Source organism: Coffea arabica, chromosome 6e (assembly GCF_036785885.1).
Source record: "Coffea arabica cultivar ET-39 chromosome 6e, Coffea Arabica ET-39 HiFi, whole genome shotgun sequence".
NCBI classification, from domain to species: domain Eukaryota; kingdom Viridiplantae; phylum Streptophyta; class Magnoliopsida; order Gentianales; family Rubiaceae; genus Coffea; species Coffea arabica.
Genome location: NC_092321.1, coordinates 32,443,674 through 32,465,211, shown reverse-complemented (window position 1 = coordinate 32,465,211; position 21,538 = coordinate 32,443,674).

Below are 21,538 nucleotides of genomic sequence, written 5' to 3'. Positions count from 1 at the left end.
AATAAACACACATATACCATCTTCTATTTGCTCCACAAAAGACCCAAAATTCCTTTCCCAATTTAATCCCAAAACAAACACTAACCATAATAAAGATTCTAATTTCACCAACTCTAGCTACTTCAAAACTCAACCCATCAAACCCTAACCATCCAAGTTTTAACTAAACCAAACTAATTTCCCCTTAACCTAGGGTTTCATAACTAAACTGGATTTGGTTAGGATCTCTCCATACAAGTGAAATTAACACATCAAGAATTCCATTTACAAGCCAATTACTCAACCAAACCAACTAAGGAAAGTATAAAGCAAGAAGCCCTAATTCTCCTAGCCTTAATCAAAATTTCAGCAACATCATCACCAAATTAAACCATGAAATTACTCCATAATCACCATATACTCACCATATAAACCATAAAAGAGCACAACTACAACATAAGCATCACTTTTCATGGTTTCAAGACTTAATCACCAAGAGTTAACTTTCAATTAAGATGATTTACCTTCAATCAAGTCTTGTTGGTGATCAATCCACAACAATCAAGTGCTCAAGTTGCTACCCCAAGCTCCACAACCAAGATGAGTGATTAAACTTGAAAGAACTTGGAAGGAATTTTCTCTTTTTCTTCCCTCTCAATCTCGGCTCTCTCTCTCTTTCTTTTCCTTTGGTTTGTTTTGTTTTTTGTCTTATGATTATCTTACAAATCCTATGGTGTAATATAAGTCAAAGATTGTGGAAGATATTTTCCTAACAACCAATCACATCAAAGCTTAAATTTTTCTCTTAGCCCTTACACCAACACTTTGTCATTCTTACTCTCTTGCCCATTAACATTTGGAAGTCTTTCAATTAACTCCATAGATTATATACTTAATCTAGTCTAAAATCCTTAACCACATTTAAAAACTTCACTAATCACCCTCCTATCTTAACCACCTATACTTAATCATACCTTATTTCACATAAAAACAACTAAACAACAACTTTCTTGTCATAGGCAAAATTAAGGGTTTTAACCCCAACTTAGGGTTCTAATAAATTATAACACTAGAGGTTTTACTAGTTTAGAATTTTCTAACCTTTTAAACTTACTTCACCTATATAAAATGGATCGAATCCTATGCTAAAACACACACTAGCATAACTAACTCCAACTACAACTCAAACTTGTGATTAATACAAAAACTAGAGTTTTAATCATAACCCAAATTAGGGTTTTCCAATTAACCCTAAAATCCCAAATTTTACCGCACAAATAATTAGCATCACATAATATCAACCTTAAGGACTAATCGGGGTCTCACAAATATGGCTAGTCTACTCATGGTAGAAAAATTAGGGCTCCCAGTTGCCAAACATCCAAAACCTTATCGCCTTGAATGGTTGAACAATGAAGGGGAAGTCTGTGTGTTTAGACAGGTAAATGTTCCATTCCGCATTAGCAAGTATGAAGATGAAGCCACTTGCGATGTTATGCCCATGCAAGCAAGTCATCTCATTCTTAGGTGACCTTGGCAATATGATCGAGACGTTGAATTCAAAGGAAGAGCTAACAAATATGTTTTTACTCATTGTAATAGAAAAGTGACTCTTGTACCACTCACCCCAAAATAAGTGTATGAAGATCAAATGAGACTCCAAAAGGAGTACGAGCTAGAACTTGAGAGGAAAAAGCAAGAAAAAAGTGAGGAAGAAAAAGGAGAGAGTAGGGCCGAACCTCTAGGGAAGAAAAAGGCAACAAATGGGTCGGCCATGAGAGAAGAGAACAAAAGGAAGCTAAGCTTGCTAGCAAAAACCAAAGATGTAAAGTGAGCTTTGTCTTCTAACCAACTCTTACTTGTACTTGTGTGCAAAGAAGAGTTGGTCATCTCATCTATACCTACTAATTCTTTACCTTCCAATGTTTTATCTCTCTTATAGGAGTTTGAGGACATATTCCCTGAGGACGTGCTCGATGGACTACCACCCCTAAGGAGAATCGAGCACCAAATTGACCTCATTCTGGGAGCTCCACTGCCTAACAAACCTGCCTATCGAATGGGCCCTGAGGAAACAAAAGAGTTGCAAAGGCAAGTGGAGGAATTACTAAGGAAAGGTTGGGCTCGAGAAAGTCTAAATCCATGTGTTGTACCCGTGATTCTCGTGCCAAAAAAGGATGGAGTTTGGAGGATGTACACCGACTGTAGGGTAGTCAATGCTATCACGGTAAAGTATCGTCACCCTATCCCTAGGTTAGATGATATGTTGGATGAACTGCATGGTGCCAAAATTTGTTTACCAAAATTGACTTGAAAAGTGGTTACCACCAAATAAGAATGAAAGAAGGAGATGAGTGGAAAGCCGCTTTCAAAACTAAACATGGTCTGTATGAGTGGTTAGTAATGCCTTTAGGTTAAACTAATGTATCTAGTACCTTCATACGCTTAATGAACCATGTTTTGAGACCTTTTCTTGGAAAATTTGTTGTGGTTTATTTTGACGATGTTTTGATCTATAGTAGAAGCTTAGAGGAATATCTTGAATACCTCAAAGCTGTCTTTGAAGTATTTCGAAGGGAGAGGCTACATGCCAACCTTATGAAGTGCACGTTTTGCACTGACCGTGTGGTGTTTCTAGGCTATGTAGTTAGTGCATAGGGTATTCATGTAGATGAAGAGAAGGTCAAGGCCATTCAAGAATAGCCAACCCCTACCTCTGTTAGTGAGGTGCGCAGTTTCCATGGACTCGCTAGCTTCTACCGCCGCTTTGTGAGGGATTTCAGCACCATTGCAGCACCACTCACCGCGGTCATGAAGAAGAATGAGAAGTTCTTTTGGGGGGAAGCACAAGATAAGGCCTTCCAATTATTCATGCACAAACTCACACATGCACCACTTCTTGCACTACCTAACTTTGATCTTACTTTTGAAGTGGAATGTGATGCATCAGGTGTAGGTGTTGGAGCCGTATTTATGCAACGTGGGAAGCCAATCACCTACTTCAGTGAAAAATTAAATGGCGCGGCTCTCAACTACTCGACCTATGACAAGGAGTTGTATGCCTTTGTGCGTGCTTTGGAGACTTGGCAACACTACCTATGCGCAAGGGAATTCATCATCAAAACCGACCATGAGTCCCTCAAGCACTTAAAGGGACAACAAAAACTGAGCAAAAGGCATGTCAGATGGGTAGCCTTCATCGAATCCTTTCCCTACGTCATCAAGTACAAGACAGGTAAGACTAATGTAGTGGCTGATGCTTTATCTCGCAAACATACCTTGCTCACTGCTTTAGATGCTAAACTGCTCGGATTTGAGCTCATGAAAGAGCTATACAAAGATGACTTGGATTTTTTGAATGCTTTTGTGAATTGTGGGAAGGCTAACTTTGAAATTTCTATGTGCATGATGGTTTCTTATTTTATCTTACCAAGTTCTGCATTCCCCAAAGTTCTATACGTGACTTACTTGTTCGAGAGTCACATAGTGGTGGCCTAATGGGACACTTTGGTGTCACCAAAACCTTAGCTATGTTGCAGGAACATTTCTATTGGCCACACATACGCAGGAATATGGAAAGGGTTGTTGAAAGATGTGAAGTGTGCCACAAGGCTAAGTCACAGGTCAACCCAAATGGTTTATATACTCCCTTACCCATACCTAACCAACCTTGGGTTGACATTTTCATGGATTTTGTGCTTGGTTTACCTCGATCTAAACGTGGAAATGATTCTATATTTGTTGTAGTAGATAGGTTTTCCAAGATGGCTCACTTCATTGCATTTCATAAAACTGATGATGCCTTGCATATTGCTGATTTATTCTTTAAAAAATTTTGTTCGTTTGCATGGCATACCTAGGACTATAGTGTCTGATAGAGATGTTAAATTCCTGAGCTACTTTTGGAAATCCTTGTAGGGGAGATTGGGAACCAAACTGCTGTTTACTACCTCTAGTCATCCTCAAACGGACGGACAAACTGCGGTAGTAAATAGAACCTTGTTGACACTCTTACGTGCAATTATCAAGAAAAATCTTAAGACATGGGAGGAGTGTCTATCACATGTAGAGTTTGCATATAATAGGGCTGTGCATAGTGCTACACAATTTTCACCTTTTGAAGTTGTATATGGTTTTAACCCCTTAACTCCCTTAGACTTGTTGCCATTACCCTCTTCTGAGCATGTGAACTTAGATGGCAAGAAGAAAGCTAAATTCGTGAGAGCCTTGCACGAGAGAGTCTGCACCAACATAGAAAGGAGGACTGCCCAATATGTCCAACAAGCTAACAAGCATAGGCGCAAACTTGTTTTTGAATCTGGTGATTGGGTATGGTAACACTTGCACAAGGAGAGATTCCCAAAACAACGCCAAAGAAAGTTATCACCAAGAGGAGATGGGCCTTTTCAAGTCCTTGAGCGCATCAACGACAATGCAGACTGCTTAGATCCCCCTGGTGAGTATAATGTAAGTGCTACATTCAATGTTGCTGATCTGAGTCCATTTCTTGCAGGGGACGAGTACGATTTGAGGGCAAATCCTTCTCAAGAGGAGGGGAATGATGCGAATGAGCAAGCAGCCCGTGGTGTTCAAGTAGACCCTGTGAAGGTCCCTCAAGACCCAGTGACACGTGCACAAGCTAAAAGAATTCAAAGAGTTGCTTCAAACCTTAGTTCATGCCGTTCAACCCCAAGAGAAACCTTGCATTGAAGGAGTCGACATGGAGGATCCTTGCCAGACTACCAAGATGTTGCTTACAATTGAAGGTGCAAGTGATCAAGCTTCGATTGATGATTGGGCCTCGATTAGTTGGCTCATGTTGAGATTAGGGATTGGCTGTGTAGGCCTTAGTTCTATTAATGTTAGTTAGTTAGTTAGTAGTTAATTGAGTAACTCTCGGCCAAGTGAAGAGAATGGGCTGGCCAAGTTTCCCTTAATGTTTTCCAAGCCTTATTAGGTTTAGTCAAGGCTATAAACAGCCCTAAGTTGATGTTACATTCAATTTTTGACATTTAATAAAAGAAATTATAGAATTTCGTCTTCCTTTGAGGCAAATTCTTTTAGCTTGTGAAAGCTAAGTTGAACACCCTAGAGTTGATCCTAGGTTGTTTCTTGACTTATCAATCAAGCACACACACTTGATTGTGGCGTCTTCTACCATCGAATTCAAGCTTGAGTGGTCCAAGTTTGGAGGTCAAGTACATGAAGTCGCAACGTGTCCTCTAAAGGTTTAAGGGTAGCTTCCGCGTGTCGTCTCTTTGGTTCCTGTGGATCAAGGAATCACATCAGAGCGCTTGTCATATGAGTTCATCCCCTCCTTCGTCATCTCCATCTCCATCCTAGTCTAACCAATATAAAAGAGCAATTAACATATATTCCTACCTAAACACTACTATACTATACTGACCTAAAACTAAAAAAGTGTAAGAGCTACATTTTTGTGGAGTATTCTTGCACTCTTCAAGCTTCCCTTTAAAATGAAAGACACAAGCTCCTATTTATAGAGAACTCTTGCCTCTTTATGTCGCCCTTCAAGTATGAGCATTGGTTTCAAATATCAACATTTCTGGTTCCAAGTTAAATCACATCATTTTTGAAGAAATAAGGTTAAGAATTATTGCTAGAATCCATGATTGTCAAAATCATGATCCGGATTGTACGATCCTACAATCTGAATTAGCAAAATCGATTCTGATCGTGCATGAATTGAAAATTGTCTTAATATGCATAGGATCATTAGAATCGCTCATGGGACCATAAGATTGTATGTAGGATTGTACAATCCTACGATCCCATTGCGGTCCTACAGATTTTTGAGAATTTTGTAACTATGAGGCTAAATTTTGAAACTAAATGGAAACATTTGGAGCAGGCTTGTAACTTATCAAAGAATTAGATCCTTTAATTATAATTTTGCAACAATTTTTGTCTCAAAAACAAAAATTACAACAAAAAAGGTTTCGGGAACAAATGAATGAAACAAATAGAGATAAAGTCACAAAGGATGAAGAGAGAGAAAGCTTCTTTGTTTCTTCCCCATCTAGATTCCAATAAAATTTCTCAAAATTTTCCCAATCTCCTATCTCTAATTCTCCATTGTCTTTGTATTGTTGTTCAAACTCAAGAAATTTCTAGCAGAAGAAATCACCCAATGAAAACAACCACGAGTACCCGTAACTCCTGATTAGCATTTATTTTACCTATTTTTGTTAGGTTTTAGGTTAAGTTTTTGGTATGTTTTAAGTTAAAATGGAAGAATTGAGTTCCTTTATAAGTTATTTTTCATACAAGTAGTATTTCTTATCCAAAACATACAAAAGTGTGGTTTAATATGCAAATTTATGTTGTTTTGTAGGTTTTGGTATCTTTTGAAGAGATTCAAGTCAAAAGAGTTCGACAGCTTTGACATACTTTGGTATTTTGGCTACATCGTGAGTTACAAGCATCATATTAAGATGAGTCTTAAGCCATTTTGAGGCTAAGAATAGGTCTACAATTAATATGAAGACATCTAAATTCAGTTCTTTGGTCTTCCTAGTCAAAAAGTCAAAAAATAGTGCGACAAAGTTTCTGTCAAAAGCTGAAACAGAGCTTTACCAGTCAGGGGTAGTTTTGGTCATTTTACAGCCTATAGAGATCCAAATGGGATGATTCTTTATGCATTGGAAAGATATCTTGTGACGCCCCCACTTCTCCCTAAGGCAAACCAAAGGGTATCCGCGGGACGCCTGCCCAACTCTCGCCAGGACTCGGTACAAATCCCATTCAGGCTTAACACAATACTAGCCAACACAACCAGATAAAGTAAGAAAGTGCGGAAAAACTTTCAAACTTAACAATAGATAACGATTATCCAATCCTTACATCGGATTTCATAAAGTTACAACAATACCCAAAATATACAACATCCGGAATATTTAGCCAATTACATTAGAAACCTTAAGCCAAAAGTACATCAAAAGAGGTTCCTTCAAGACTCATTCCATGCCCATTCCTGTTAAGGAAAACAAATCTACGGGGTGAGCAAAACGCTTGTGAGGTCAAGAACACACATGCAAGCACGTTGTCCAAGTCACAATCCCAATCAACAGGAAACCGATAAAATACAAGAAGTAAACAGTTCCAGTGAAAAATAAACAGAAACAATTCAAGGATATGGTAACTCTCAGGAGCTAATTTCCACTTGCTTTGCTAATCTCATTCGTATATCTTCCTGCGATGACTCTCCGTCAACCGGGTTGATATTTTCAATCCGTAGATCTCCATTTACTTCTCATGTCTGTCCACCGTACACCGCACCAGCCCCGAATGACATTTATAAGGTGATACTCCACGAGTATGCCAAGCGAGATCTCTCAAATAGATCAAGCTTTTCATGAAATTCTCATGGCTCACCGAGGTTCCCGACCAAGCCCATGCCGGCTCGAGTCCCAAGGTCGGTCTATGAGTTTGGGCGTCCCCCATGTAACATTTATGTGTTGAGAAGATTCACTCCAGCGACGTATGCAGCCATAGCATACTAATTCATGTCATTCAAGCATTTGATACACTCAATCATTCATTTAAGTCATTCATGATTCATTCATTCAATTCAATCATGAGTCATTTATTTCAAATGAGAACGAGTGCGGTAAAGTACACATTCGACTCCATTTTTTTCAAAATCTCCAATCATTTATAACAGTAAGCATGTATCAAGTACTCATACACTTGACACTCACCAAGTAAACAAAGAAGAAATGTCACTCGAAGTTCAGGCGTCCACCGTGGGATCCTCTTGAAGGTCCTCTTGAGTGCCTAAGCAATTAATAACGTATTATCACTCAAAATCACTTAAAACCCCTAAGTATCAAGAAAGATTGCACGCTAGTACAATCTAAGAAAATCTCGCAAGTACGAGCCTTAATTATTCGTAAATCGAGGCTCAAGGGTGGGGTTTTGAAACACAAGAGAAATCTGGTTTTCATCTTTGAAATCAAGTGCAAAACGATCAAGTGATATCAAAGGAAGAGAGAGAGTTTGAAAAACTCCATTTTCCTTTAAGTTAGGAAATTTCAGATTTGTTGTACGTACTTTGAAAAATCGTATCTCTCTCTCCACAAGTCCAAAATTGGAAAACTTGGTACTCTTGGAAACTACTTCCAAAGTACTAAAAGTTCCTAGAAGACACTTTTCCATGATTTCAATTGGAAAATATTGAAAATTTAGCCCAAAGTTACTATTCTGGAAAGTCAAGACAGATTTGGGTTGATTTTTGACAAAATTTGGAAATTCGGTAAAATTCACACAATGCAAACTAGACTCTAAAATTTGGAAATCCATTAGAGTTTCAATCAAAGTTTTCAACACAATAAACAGAACAAGAATTGGAGATTCGAGCACCAAGAGATGGTGGCTTAAAGTTGCTGAATTTCCTCTTTGAACAAAGATTTTTCAGGTTTAAATCACGAACTTTGAGACTTTGATTGAGCATCAAATTGGACTCAGAATGACACCAAACTTGGCAGAATTATACTACCATATAAGGGCTATTCCTCTGTAAAATTTCATAGAAAAATACGTACGGAAATTCGGTTAACAAAATAATTAAAGTCCCACAAGTTTCCAAGGCAAATCTGCCTGGTATGTAAATTTTTCTTTTCTAAATATTCAGCTAATGAAAACATCTCAAATATGATTCATTTATGTAGACAATGTCTAAGAAACATCCAAGATGTGTTTGGTAGGTGATTAACACCAAAATTTCGAAACAACAAGTCCCAATCAAAGTTAAGGCATCAACTAGCCAAAAAGAGGGTTTTCAATCCCTGAGTCAGTTTCGAACTTCGGCCACAAATCACTCAATTCAACTTGGCATTGAGCGTGGTTGGTGGTGTTGAAAACTAGATTCATAAAGCTACAATTTCTCAGAAGAAATTGTTTAAAAAATCTGTCCACAACTGGCTCATATTCGAGCATCAACTTGCTGCTTAAAACAGAGCTTCCAGTAAAACGAGAAACAGAACAGGTAACTTTACAAGGTTGGTACGGATCCCTCAAGTGGAATCAGGAAGTGCATTTTATACTGTTGGAAAACTAGGAATGTCTAGTTTTCAGTGCCATAAACAGCACTTGATTCTGACATCGGAACAAAAAGTTATGACTGAAACAAAAACACTGTCAGAGTACACTGGACACCCGTTTCTAGTTTTGATGAATTTTCGAAATCACAACATTTGGCCAACCAAATCATGTAATTTTTTGTGGAAACCTTCCACACAGCCCACACAACATATATACATCATAAACAAATCAATTGAACCTCAAAAAAATGCTCTAAGGGTCACGGCATTGACAGGGGCAGAAATGGAAAAATTCTCCTCTTTACTTCCTTTGAGTTTCCATCCACAATATCACTTATTTCTACTAAATTAAGCACTAATCCAACATTAATAACATTAGAACTCATTAAAACAGTCCATCAAGCCATAGTAGGATTTCATAGATGTGACGCCCTCATTTCTCCCAAGGGCGAATCCAAGGGTATCCGCAGGACGCCTGCCCAGCTCTCGCCAGGACTCAAGACAATACAAATCGAACTTAACGATACATACCAAATACTACAAGTCAAAATGATGAAAAGTCGCTTCCTTAACTAAATATTCAAATCTTACATCACGTTCACAAAAGATACATCAAGTCTCAAAATACAACCATTAAAAGTCGACTAAACATTTATAACCTAGATTTCAATCAAAAGTATAATCTAGTCGGCTTTTCCAAAATCTTCCAATCCAACCTGTTAAGGAAAACAAACTAATGGGATGAGCCAATACTCAGTGAGGCTAAGAAACACATATGCAAACACATAATTCAAGTAGCCACAAATTACATAGTAAGTCAAGCTATAAAATTCGAATAATTCATATTTCGAACAGGAAAAATAAACAGAAACAATTCAAGGATACTGTAGCTCTCAGAAGCTAAATTCCACGTAGTCGAGTCGAGTCAAAGTCTTGATCACATCTCACGTTGACACTCCGTCAACCACATAAGTATCAAATCCGTAGATACACCACTTTTCTTCGAATCTCGTCACCGTTACACCCCCTTACCGGGCCCGCTCATCAAAATTTTGATAATACTCGAGTATATCATGGCAATACTACGCGAGTAATGCCGAGCAAGATCTCTCCAATAGATCAGCCTCTACGAATATCTCATGGTTTGCTAAGCTTATCGACCAAGCCCATGCTGGCTCGATTCGCAAAGTTAGCCAACGAGTTTGGGCGTCCCCCGAATATGAATACGAATATAAGTCGATGAGCAATGCTCAAATCGACTATTCCGAATAGGAATCACAAATAGGAATCACATATACGAATCACATTCACATTACTATGTACAAATCGAATATGGATTCACATAGCCAAATTCGAATATAATTTCATTTGAAAGAGGACGAGTGCGGTAAAGTACACACTCATCTCTAAATTTTCAAATTCAAATAACGGATAAGAAGCAGTAAACACTTAGCAACAAATTCATGCACTTGACACTCACAGTGATTCAAGTAGCGAGTTCAAATGATGGTTTAGGCGTCTCCCGTGAGATCCTCTGGAAGGTCCTCTTGAGCGCCTGAGCATTTAATAATAAATTATCACTTATAAATCCCAATTAATAAGGAAGATTGTACCTTTGTACAATCTAAGAAAATTTTACGAGAATGAGTCTTAATTATCTCGTAAATCGAGGCTCACAAGTGGGGTTCTAAAACACAAGCGAAATATGGTTTTCATCTCTAAATTCAAGTGTAAAACGATCATGTGGTATCGGAGGGAAAAGGAGAATTCGAAAAACTCCATTTCCTTAAATTTAGAAATTTTCAGATTTGTTACACTTACTTTGAAAAATCGTATCTCACTCTCTACACGTTAAAAATTGGAAAATTTGGTACCGTTGGAAACTAATTCCAAAGTACTAAAAGTTCTTAGAAGACAATTTTCCATGATTCCAAATGGAAGGGGTCCAAAAATTAGCTCCAAGTTGCTGTTCTGGGGCATTGAAGATAGGTTTAGGTTGGTTTTTGGCCAACTTTGAAAATTCGGAAAAATTCACTTGATCCGAACTAACCCTTGAAATTTGGAACTCTATTAGAGTTGCAATCCAAGTTTAAAAAAAATAAACAGAACAAGATTCAGAGTTTTTAGCACCAAGATATGGTAGCTCAAAGTTACTAAAATTTCCTTGTCAATCAAGGGTTTTCCAACTCAAATCATGAACTTTGGAAGTTTAGTTGAGCAATGAAACGGACTCGAAATGGCACCAAATTTAGCATGAATATACTACCATATAAGGGCCACTCCTTTGCCAAATTTCATCGAAAAATATGTACGGAAAATCAGTTAACGAGACCGTTGAAATCACAACAAGTTCTAAGGCTAAGCTGCCTTTGAACTTTCGTTTTGCCGTTTTCAAACATTCGGCCAAGAAACATCTCAAATATGGTCCATTCCAGCAGATAATGTCTAAAATATGCCCAAGGTACATTTGATGGGTGATTAACACCAAAAATTTCGGATAACAAACCCCAAACCAAGATTAGTTAAGGATCAGTCCAAAATGAAGAATTTCATAACTGAGTCAGTTTCAAACTTTGGCCACAACTCACTCAATTCAACTCAGAATTGAGCGTGGTTGATGGCGTTAGAAACAAAATTCATAAGGCTACAATTTCTCAGAAGAAACCATTTTCAAAATCTATCCACAACTAGCCCCAATTTGAGCATCAAGTTGTAGTTCCTGTTCTGCCTTCCAGTGAACCCGAGAAACAGAATAGTCAAGTTCAAACGAGTGGTACGGTTTGTTCGGGTGGAATCAGGATGCGTATTTTATACCGTTGGAAAGCTGGGGATGTCTAGTTTCCAGTGCACAAATGGCACTCGATTCTGACATTGGAGTAAAAAGATATAGCTGAAACAAAATGACTGCCTAGGCAATCCGGGAAAATTTTCCAGATTTGGTGAACTTTGGAATTCAACACATTTGACCAACCAAATCATGTTATTTTTCAATGAAACTTTTTACACACTCACTATAACGTATAAAAAACATAAACAAGCCATTAGAACCTCAAAAAGTTGCACCAAAGTGCTCGAATATAGCAGGGGCAAAATGGTCACTTTTGGTCATTGCACCATCCTTAAGTTTCTATCAACAACCCAATATTATTTCACTAATTTAAGCACCAAAATAACATTAATAACATCATCATTCACCAAATCAGTCCATCCATCAAATGTGGGAGTTCATAGAACCCACATAACCATTTTTCCAACATAAACAAGTAATCCACATGCATGCATAAGCTTAGATGTGCAATAGAACTTCCATAATTCAAGATTATCGAGGTTGATCGTGACTTACTTCGCTAGATGAACAAGACAGAAATTTTTGGCTCTTCCTTTGCCCAAGAAAACCGTGGAAAGCAGCCCCCTTTTGTAGCTTAATGTGGTCTCTAAGTGATTAACTAAGTGTAGTTAAAATTTGGAGTGAAATGGTGAAGGATTTGTGCAAGAAATGAAGAAGAAATGGATGAAGCAAGTTTGGTTCTTGGCTCTTGGTGTTGCACGGTTGATAAGAGCTGGAGAGAGAGGGATTTTGGTCTGAAATGAGGCTTCCAAAGGAAGCTTTAATGTGTGGCTACAATTCACTCGAAAGTCAACTCTCTCTCCCGCGCGCACGCGCGCGTTTCGTGCTCGATTTCTCTCACGTTTGTTTCACTAGTGCACTAAACCTCTAATGCACTTGTTTTCATGTTAATATTATTCACTCTTAATAGTCTAGAATAATTTCTCAAATCTCCAATTTACAGCTCCGCCTCGGTATACGTGAACTTTCAATTTTCGTGCAGTACGGCGAAATCTCCAAGAATTCTTATAACGATAACTTCACTGACTAATACATGAATACTTAAATATAAAAATATCTATTTTAAGACTAATGTACGCATCTCTAATTTTTTTCCAAGCTCAACGTATCCTCAAATCGGTTATCGTTGCCAACGCACGTGCACTATTTTCACTTAGCGGCTTCCAAAATTTAATTTTTAAAACGAGACACTTTAAAAATATAACAAAGCTATAGATTCATGAAATTAGCTCTAAAGAGGTTAGAAAACAATATTCGAAGAAAACGGGAGGGCAAATAATTAATTAAGCCATAAAAATAGAATTATAAGTGAGAAAAATTCGGGTCCTCACAACAGAGCCCACACACCAAATTTCCAACATAAATAAAGCTACCCACATGAATATATGAGCTTATACGTGCAAGATATCTTCTATAAACCAAGAATTGAAAGGTTGATCGTTGATTACCTTTGTTGGTGACTCAAGCAGAAATTTTCGGCCCTTTATAGCTAAAGAAAACCATGGAAAGCAAGCTCTTTTCCCAACTGAGGTTGTTCACCAAGTGTTTTGCAAGTTGTACGTAAAATTTGAGGTGATTTGGTGAAGATTTGAAGGTGAATTAAAGAAGAAATGTGGGCTGTTTTTCTTCCTCCTTTGGCCGCTGGAATGAGAGAGAGAAAGGAGAGTGTTTGGGCTGCAATGAAGCTTTCTTGAGAAGCTTTAATGTGTGGCTCCAAATTGTGCAAAAGTCAACTCCTCGATTCCTCTCGAGTTTATTTCACTAGTGCACTAAACCTCTAATGTACTTTCATTCATACTATTATTATTCACTCTTAAGGGTCTAAAAATAAGGGTCTAAAGTCCCTCAATTAATCGCGCGTGCAAAACGCGTAGTACCGATTTGTGTGCGATAAAGTGGAATCTCGAAGAATTTCTTATGACGATAATATAACTAACTAACACTTGAACACTTAAATATAAAAATATCTATTTTAAAACTAATGTACAAGTGTTGACCTTGGTCGATCAATCCTTGGTTTTGATGATTAACAAACTAAAATGTAGATTTGGGCTAATGTTTTTATGTGAGCAATTTGTTAGAACAGATTCTTGTGGCACAAAAGAATAAGCAAAAACAGGGCACTCATGTGGGACGTCCGAAAGGAAGCTATCGGACGTCCGAAAGGATGAAGAACATCAAGAAGGAAACTCTGTCGGACGCTCGTGAGGAAGGATCGGACGCACGCATCGGACGCACATCGATCGCATCGGACGTCCGAGAAATTTCGCAAAGATTTGATGACTCTCTGACGACGTTCGGATGCATGGTTCGGACGTCCGACAGGTGGTTTGGACGCAGGGTTCGGACGTTCGACAGGTGGTTCGGACGTCCGACAGGCCAACGGCTAGTTTTGACAGCATTTAATATTTGACCGTTGGAGAGCCTTTTGGAGCCATTTCTCACCTTCTATAAACACCCCAAAGCACAAGAAGACACAAGACTTTTGCCAACACAAAATACAAGCTTACAAGTGAGATTTTTGAGTAGAAAGATTCTTTGTTGGTTGTATAAGGGGTTGGGGAAGTTGGGTTGTGAGGTTGCTCAAGTGAAGGTTATTCTCTAGGAGGAGTAAAACCTTGGTGAAGGTGAACCTATCACTTGAAGTGGTAAAACCTTGGTGAAGATTGCCTCATTTGTATAAAATAGTTCTTAATTGGGTGAGTGATCTTTCAAGTGTAGGTTGTTGAGGGTTAACTAGAATTGTTGTAAAACTCCTTGGTTCAACCAAAGTGTGTTTGGGGTGAGGAAGGAGTGAGCCTTCACTTGTACATCTTGGTTAGCATCGCCATCAATTGAAGAGGCTATTGGTTTGATATTTGGTTTACATTTCTTATCCTTTCTCTTTAATTAAGTTTTCTTTATTGTGCTTAAATTTGATATATCTTTGTGCATCATTGTGAATTTGTTTGTACTCATTGGGTTGCACCGGGCACTTACAATTGGTATCAGAGCTTGGTCTCCTTGAGACTAAGCTCAATCGGCTTGGAGTAAAGATCATGGCAACCATAAAAGTTTCTTTTTTAGAAGGGCAATCTATTGATAGACCACCTATGTTTAATGGTTCTCATTTTAGCATGTGGAAACAAAGAATGATGATTTTCTTACAATTCGTTTATATTGAATTATGGTATGTGGTAGAAGATGGTCCTTATGAAGCCAGAATAATTGACTCTACCACTAATTTGAGTAGATTAAAGACTAGACAAGAATTGAATGAAAAAGACAAGAGATACCTTTCTTTGAATGCCAAGGCCATGTGTATATTGTACAATGCATTAGATGTAAATGAATCTAGTAGGATTAAAGGTTGTAAATCAGCTAAAGATATTTGGGATAAATTGTGTGTATTTCATGAAGGTAACCAAGATATATATTAAAGAACAAAAGAAATCTTTGCTTGTTTCTCAATATGAATTTTTCAAAATGCATCATCTTGAAAATGTTGATGAGATGTGTAGTAGATTTTGTGACATTATTGAAGATCTTAAATTGCTTGGAAAAGAATATTCTTTGGGTGAGAAAAATAGAAAGATTTTGAATGCCTTGCCAAAAGAATGGGAAAACAAAATAAATGCTATAGAAGAGGCAAAGGATTTAAATTCTATGTCCATTGAATCTCTTGTGGATACCCTAACCTCTTATGAATTAAAGCTGAAATTCAAAGTGCAAGAGGAAGAAAATGCAAGAATGTATAAGAGAGGCATAGCTTTTAAAGCATCTCAAGTGGGGGATAACCCATCCTTCATGGGTAATGAAAACATGGAAGTGGACAATGATATAACTCCTCACATCAAAAGTTTCAAGAAGATCTTCAACAAGAGAAGTTCAAGAGGAGATTGCAAAATTACATGGGATGAATGCAATTCAAAAAGAGAAAAAGAAGAGTTGGCCCAAATGGCACTAATGGCCGTTGGAGAAGATGAGGTAAGTTCTTATCACTCTTCTTGTGATGAAGATAATGAAGATGATGATGTGAAAATTCTTATGATTAAAATACATAAAAGTTTGAGAAAATCTTATGCTAAAAATAAAGATTTGAAAACAAAAATAAATGATTTGTTGGAAGAAAACTCCAAACTTTTTCAAGAAAACAAATGTTTGAGAATGGAAAATGATGATTTAAAAAATCAAAAAAGTGTTTTTGATTGCAAAAATAATTTGAAAAGGAAGTTGGAAGAGAAAACAAAGTTTTATGAAAAAATGTTAGAGGAACAAAATGTGTTAAAGAAAAGAATTAATGACTTGAACGAGTTTCTCCAAAATGAAAAACAAACGTTTTCTCAAACAAAAGAAAGCAAATCTTTTCAAGGTACAAATAAGTTTGCTATGATAAGAAGTAAGAAAATTAGTTGCATTAAATCCACCTATGTGCAAAATACTTCTATCATGTGTCACTTTTGTTGCCAATTTGGACATATGCAAAATGATTGCTATGTAAAGAAAAATATGAGAAAAGGTATGAAATCCATGTGGATTGCTAGATCATGTTGTACTAACTCCCAAGAACCCTATAAAAAATTACAATTGGTATCATGAAAGTTTTGTCATTCTATATGGTCTTGATTTGGAAAATAAAGGGGGAGTTTGCTTTTTGATTGATGTCAAAAGGGGGAGTAGGATTTATTGAAATTTCTTTGTATGTTGGCATTTTCTAAGGGGGAGTTTTATTTGAACTTATTTGATCAAAGAAATCTTCATTTTGTTTGTCATCATCAAAAAGGGGGAGATTGTTGACCTTGGTCGATCAATCCTTGGTTTTGATGATTAACAAACTAAAATGTAGATTTGGGCTAATGTTTTTATGTGAGCAATTTGTTAGAACAGATTCTTGTGGCACAAAAGAAGAAGCAAAAACAGGGCACTCATGTGGGACGTCCGAAAGGAAGCTATCGGACGTCCGAAAGGATGAAGAACATCAAGAAGGAAACTCTGTCGGACGCTCGTGAGGAAGCATCGGACGTCCGGAAGGATCGGACGCACGCATCAGACGCACATCGATCGCATCGGACGTCCGAGAAATTTCGCAAAGATTTGATGACTCTCTGACGACGTTCGGACGCATGGTTCGGACGTCCGACAGGTGGTTTGGACGCAGGGTTCGGACGTTCGACAGGTGGTTCGGACGTCCGACAGGCCAACGGCTAGTTTTGACAGCATTTAATATTTGACCGTTGGAGAGCCTTTTGGAGCCATTTCTCACCTTCTATAAACACCCCAAAGCACAAGAAGACACAAGACTTTTGCCAACACAAAATACAAGCTTACAAGTGAGATTTTTGAGTAGAAAGATTCTTTGTTGGTTGTATAACGGGTTAGGGAAGTTGGGTTGTGAGGTTGCTCAAGTGAAGGTTATTCTCTAGGAGGAGTAAAACCTTGGTGAAGGTGAACCTATCACTTGAAGTGGTAAAACCTTGGTGAAGGTTGCCTCATTTGTATAAAATAGTTCTTAATTGGGTGAGTGATCTTTCAAGTGTAGGTTGTTGAGGGTTAACTAGAATTGTTGTAAAACTCCTTGGCTCAACCAAAGTGTGTTTGGGGTGAGGAAGGAGTGAGCCTTCACTTGTACATCTTGGTTAGCATCGCCATCAATTGAAGAGGCTATTGGTTTGATATTTGGTTTACATTTCTTATCCTTTCTCTTTAATTAAGTTTTCTTTATTGTGCTTAAATTTGATATATCTTTGTGCATCATTGTGAATTTGTTTGTACTCATTGGGTTGTACCGGGCACTTACAACAAGTCTCCAATTTTTCAAGCTCATAGTACTCTCAAATCGGTTATTGTCTCCAAACGCGCATTCACTATTCTCACTTAACGAGTTTCAAAAAATTAAATTTGGAAACAAATCATTTTAAAAATATATGCAAGTCATAATTCCATATAATTTGGTCTAAAAAGGTTAAAATAAAATATTTGGAGTAAACGGGCAATTAAATATTTAAATAAGATAGTAATAGGAATTTAAAATAACTACATTGTTGCGAGTCCTCACATCCTCTCCCCCTTAAGAGAATTTCGTCCTCGAAATTTACCTTGATTGGCGAATTGGTCTGGATTCTTTCCTCGAATTGCTTCTTCGACTTCCCAGGTCGCTTCCTCTTGCCCGTGGTTCCTCCAAAGAACTTTTACCAGCGGTATCCGTTTATTCCTCAATTTCTTCACCTTCCTATCCAGAAGCTTTACCGGTTTCTCCTCATAGGTCAAAGTCTCATCAATTTCAATACCTTCCAGTTGCAAAATATGAGAAGGGTCTGGATGGTACTTCTTAAGCATAGACACGTGGAACACGTTAGGCATCCGAGACAAACTCGGTGGCAATTCCAACTTATATGCTACATTCCCCACGCGTTGAACAACCTTATAAGGCCCTACAAACCTCGGTTGTAACTTTTTTCCCTTCCCAGACATTAAACTTGCTTTTAGAGGTGTAATCTTAAGAAATACTAGATCTCCAACCGCAAATTCTAAGTCCTTCCTCAGATTATCTGCATAACTCTTTTGACGACTCTGTGCGGTCTGAATTCTCTGGCGTACTAACTTCACTTTCTCATTAGCTTCCTCAATCCAAGGCACTGTAGTCGGGTCTAAAATTCTTTGTTCACCTACTTCATCCCAACAAATCGGAGATCTATACTTCCGACCATAAAGTGCTTCATATGGAGCCATTTGAATAGAAGAGTGAAAGCTATTGTTATATGCAAATTCTTCCAATGTTAAAAATTTACTCCAACTCTCCCCGAAATCCAAAATACAAGTTCTCAACATATCCTCAAGGGTTTGAATTGTCCTCTCAGACTATCCATCGGTTTGGGGATGGTAAGTAGTACTAAAATTCAATTTAGTCCGCAACACTTCCTGCATCTTTTGCCAGAACCTCGAAACAAATCTCGGGTCTCTATCGGACACAATACTTACAGGTATTCCATTGTATGATTTGTGTTGAGTTGAGTTTTGTGGAATCAGTTGACAAGCTTGCATGTTTCATTTAATTTCATGTTCATGGCTGTTCTCCTGCGTAAATGGAAGCCGAAAGTTGCAGAAAGTTTCAAGAGTTGCTGAATGGTTTCCGCTGCAGAAGGCTTCCTCGTTACATTTGCATGCATTTTGCATGAACAATTTCCAGAAAATTTGCACTTTGGCTCCCCAAGTCTCCCCTTGTTCCACTATGACCCAACCAATTGAATGATTTTCTCAATTTGGTCCTTGGTAGCTTTCAATTTTACAACTTCATTGCTTGCTTGCTTCAATTGACTACTATGCTTTGTTTCAATTGCACTTAAGTCATGACTTTAGGGGCTTTACGATCAAGTGAGCTTTGTATTTGCGCATTTCTTTTAAATTTTCCCAAATAAATTGGTACCTTGACCTTTTCTTTTATTTTGGAGGATAAATAAGGGGGCGCTTGGTTCAAGCTTAGGAATTGGAATTGTAATTGGAATCATACAAAAAAAGTTAGTATGGGTTTTGGACAAAGGTATGATTACAAATGGGGGTGCTTGGTAAATATTGGTAAGGAATGGGTATCAAATTTAATAATCAATTTTTTACCTTTAATTTCTTTTTTCTTTTCATATCTTTCTTCTTTCTCGTTCAAATGCTTATCCCACATACTCATCCACCATATATATATTCATATATAAATATTAATTATCCGTTTAAAATATATTTATAAATATTTATAAATATAAATATATTTATATTTATATAAATAAATATATTTATTTATTTATATAAATTTATAAATATATTTATTTCAATTTTGTTTTATAATATGTATATTAATATATATTAATATGTATATTTCAATTATGTATATAATATATATAAATTATAGTAATATTAATATGTATATTTCAATTATGTATATTATATATATTATATCAATTGAAATAAATAATATATATTTATATATAAATATTTTTGTTTAAAATATATTTATAAATTTATTTATATTTATATTTATATAAATATATGTGTTTATATATATTTATATAAATATATTTATTTCAATTAATATTTATATTTTATTATATATAAATTATATTAATATTAATATGTATATTTCAATTATGTATATTAGATATATTATATCAATTGAAATAAATATATATATTTATAAATATATTTATATAAATATATAAATATATATTTCAATTTTTTATAATATTTATATTAATATATATTTATATATACATATATAAATATATATTAATATACATATTATAAAATAAAATTGAAATAAAAATATTATATATATAAATAAATAAAATATTAATATATAGAAACAGAGCCAGTATATATTTAAAAAAAATCCCAAAAATAATTTTTTTTTAAGATTTGGGAATCAAATGTGGGATTCATCAAAACCCTCCAATCTACTTGGGTATTGAGAGTGGCTGATTTTTCATGAATCATTCCAAGATTTCAAAACCTATACCCATTAGCCAAGCAACAATTTTCAGGTTCATTCCAATTCTTGATTCCTATACCCTCCAACCAAGCACCCCCTAAGTGATTTCACTCCATTTAGGGCATCGACTCAAGGGAGGTATAACTTCTTTGATCTTTTTTGTCTCTCCCCTATGTGATCCAACGTGCTAAGTGAGAATTGCATGTCTACTTTGCTTTCCTTGTTTTTTCCTTAATTCCTTTCATTCATTTCATTCACTTTTGCTTTTATTAAAGTTATTCTTTTATGGGGTATGTGTACACCTCTTGGCTTGTAATAGATAGGGCTTGGAGAGCATCTTTAGTCACTTTTCCCCTTCCCCATTTGTTTTAGTTAGCCAATGTAATAGGTTCATTAGCTTGATTGCTTGCTTTTGTTGCTACGTGTTAATTTGGTTTATTAGGCTCTTGCATTTAGTCGAGCATGCTAAGTGTTATGTGCTACGTGTTTACAAGTGATTGGCATGTCTACTTGCTTTCTATAGTCGTAGATGAATGTGATGAATGTACGTCACCGTGGCTAGTCCAATGCTAGTCATGGTCTTCCCCCTCGAACTCTCGCAAGTCCAACGCTTGTGAAAAGCGTTAGTGAAGGGCTAGTCCAATGCTAGACCCATTAGGGCCGTCCCCGCGCTAGCACATACTTGCATGCCTTCATTACATCTTCATTCATTCTTTCCTTTTAGTTTTACATTTGGCATGATCCTCCAATCCTCATGCTAGTTATAGGGTACATTTGCTTGAGAGTCCCCTTTAGGTAAGGGAAACGAGCGAGTGTGGCTACAAAATAGCCTTAGCACGCTAGTTCTTCCTTCTAATCAAAGGGAAAATTAAAATCATGAAGATAGAAGTCATTCCCGTACCCGACTTGATGCATTCCTCTAGGATCATGCACCTCCATTTTACCATATCATTTTTTTCATCTACATTTTCTCACTACTTATATTTTTTACTCCACATGCCATGTTCACACACTTTCTCTTCTTTCGCTATCACTTATTTATTTTCTACCTCACAAATTGCACCCAATTGTAATTAGATGAATTTACTACCATTATACCATATTTTGATCCACTTGCACACATACACCTTCATTTTCTCAATTGTCACACATGCACTTTTCTTATATTTGCACACATGCACTTTTATTACATTTGCA